This window comes from Somniosus microcephalus, unplaced genomic scaffold, assembly GCF_052327205.1.
Source record: "Somniosus microcephalus isolate GS21.2 unplaced genomic scaffold, FLI_Smic_1.0 scaffold1544, whole genome shotgun sequence".
NCBI lineage: Eukaryota > Metazoa > Chordata > Chondrichthyes > Squaliformes > Somniosidae > Somniosus > Somniosus microcephalus.
This window is the reverse complement of record NW_028226731.1, coordinates 17636-20000: the sequence shown is the minus strand read 5'-3', so window position 1 is coordinate 20000 and position 2365 is coordinate 17636.

The following is a 2365-nucleotide window of genomic DNA, read 5'->3' as shown; positions in this document are numbered from 1 at the left end:
ATAGGAGTGTGGGTTGTGGGAAGCGAAGTTGCTGGTGGGATTTTGTGTGAGTGGTGCAGTATTTGCAGGCCGATTGTCCGTTCTCGTAAGCGAAGTTGATGGGCCGCTTTTGTGTGAGGTTGGAAGTAGTATTGTCAAGGCGAGTTTCCGTTCTCGGCAGCGAAGTTGATGGGCCGATTGGGTGTGAGTGGTGTTAATGTGTGCTATTTGCAGTGTATGAATTGCCAGGCTGGCCAAGGCGTTGCTTCTGGGAATTGTTGGGGACTGGGCTGTTTAGAAAGGCCGGTGGCGGGCGCTCCGTTCCCGACTCCCGTGTCCGATTAGGGTGGGGGACGGCTGGTTGGAAAGCCCCGACGCTGGCGCAGATTATATTGCCGGACTGGCCCCTGGCGAGTTGGGCAAAGTGTCGCAGTCCGGCAGCGGGTAACAGGCCAGCGGTCAGCGGCAGCTTATCGGTGATAACTTCGGGAAGGAAAGTCCGATCCGGTCGGGGTGAACTGCGACTGAACGGGGTGGTGGGGCCGCACAGACCAGTAGCGGGCTTGTGTAGCTGCCTCTTGGCCCGGCCGAGGTACAGCCGTTGGCTGGAGACCGCTTTCCGACTGCTGAGCCGGTGCCGCGGGGACCCACCTTGACGCGCCGGCTGTCCGAGCAAGCCAGGGGCAAGGGGCATCCATAGGTACCAGAAGGGAGTCGGTCCGACACCGGGAAGTCGGGTGCCCGTCGCTCCGAATCGAGCCCGGTGTTTTCGTGCGTGTAACAGGGCGGGCGTTTGGACCCGGTTGTCCGGGAGCGGGTCCCCAACGGCGGGAGATTGCCTGGGTTTGGCCGGCCGGCAGTCGAACGCCTTTGGCTCCGGACTCCCGTGTCCGATTTCGGTCAGGGAGGGCTGGTTGGAAAGCCCCGACGCTGGCGCACACTATATTATCGGCCTGGGCCCCGGCAAGTTCGGGAAAGTGTCGCAGTCCCGTTCCGGCGGCCGCCCCGTCGGTCAGCGGCAGCTTATCGCGGATAACTTCGGGACGGAAAGTCCGATCCGGTCGGGGTGAACTGCGACTGAACGGGGTGGCGGGGCCGCACAGACCAGTAGCGGGCTTGTGTAGCTGCCTCTTGGCCCGGCCGAGGTACAGCCGTTGGCTGGAGACCGCTTTCCGACTGCTGAGCCGGTGCCGCGGGGACCCACCTTGACGCGCCGGCTGTCCGAGCAAGCCAGGGGCAAGGGGCATCCAGTGGTACCAGAAGGGAGTCGGTCCGACACCGGGAAGTCGGGTGCCCGTCGCTCCGAATCGAGCCCGGGGTTTTCGTGCGTGTAACAGGGCGGGCGTTTGGACCCGGTTGTCCGGGAGCGGGTCCGCAACGGCGGGAGATTGCCTGGGTTTGGCCGGCCGGCAGTCGAACGCCTTTCGCTCCGGACTCCCGTGTCCGATTTCGGTCAGGGAGGGCTCGTTGGAAAGCCCCGGCGCTGGCGCACACTATATTATCGGCCTGGACCCCGGCAAGTTCGGGAAAGTGTCGCAGTCCCGTAGCGGCTGCCGCCCCGTCGGTCAGCGGCAGCTTATCGGGGATAACTTCGGGACGGAAAGTCCGATCCGGTTGGGGTGAACTGCGACTGAACGGGGTGGGGGGGCCGCACAGACCAGTAGCGGGCTTGTGCAGCTGCCGCTTGGCCCGGCCGAGGTACAGCCGTTGGCTGGAGACCGCTTTCCGACTGCTGAGCCGGAGCCGCGGGGGCCCACCTTGACGCGCCGGCTGTACTAGCAAGCCAGGGGCAAGGGGCATCCAGTGGTACCGGAACGGAGTCGGTCCGACACCGGGAAGCCGGGTGCCCGTCGCTCCGAATCGAGCCCGGTGTTTTCGTGCGTGTAACAGGGCGGGCGTTTGGACCCGGTTGTCCGGGAGCGGGTCCGCAACGGCGGGAGGTTGCCTGTGTTTGGCCGGCCGGCAGTCGAACGCCTTTGGCTCCGGACTCCCGTGTCCGATTTCGGTCAGGGAGGGCTCGTTGGAAAGCCCCGGCGCTGGCGCACACTATATTATCGGCCTGGACCCCGGCAAGTTCGGGAAAGTGTCGCAGTCCCGTAGCGGCTGCCGCCCCGTCGGTCAGCGGCAGCTTATCGGGGATAACTTCGGGACGGAAAGTCCGATCCGGTTGGGGTGAACTGCTACTGAACGGGGTGGGGGGGCCGCACAGACCAGTAGCGGGCTTGTGCAGCTGCCGCTTGGCCCGGCCGAGGTACAGCCGTTGGCTGGAGACCGCTTTCCGACTGCTGAGCCGGAGCCGCGGGGGCCCACCTTGACGCGCCGGCTGTCCTAGCAAGCCAGGGGCAAGGGGCATCCAGTGGTACCGGAACGGAGTCGGTCCGACACC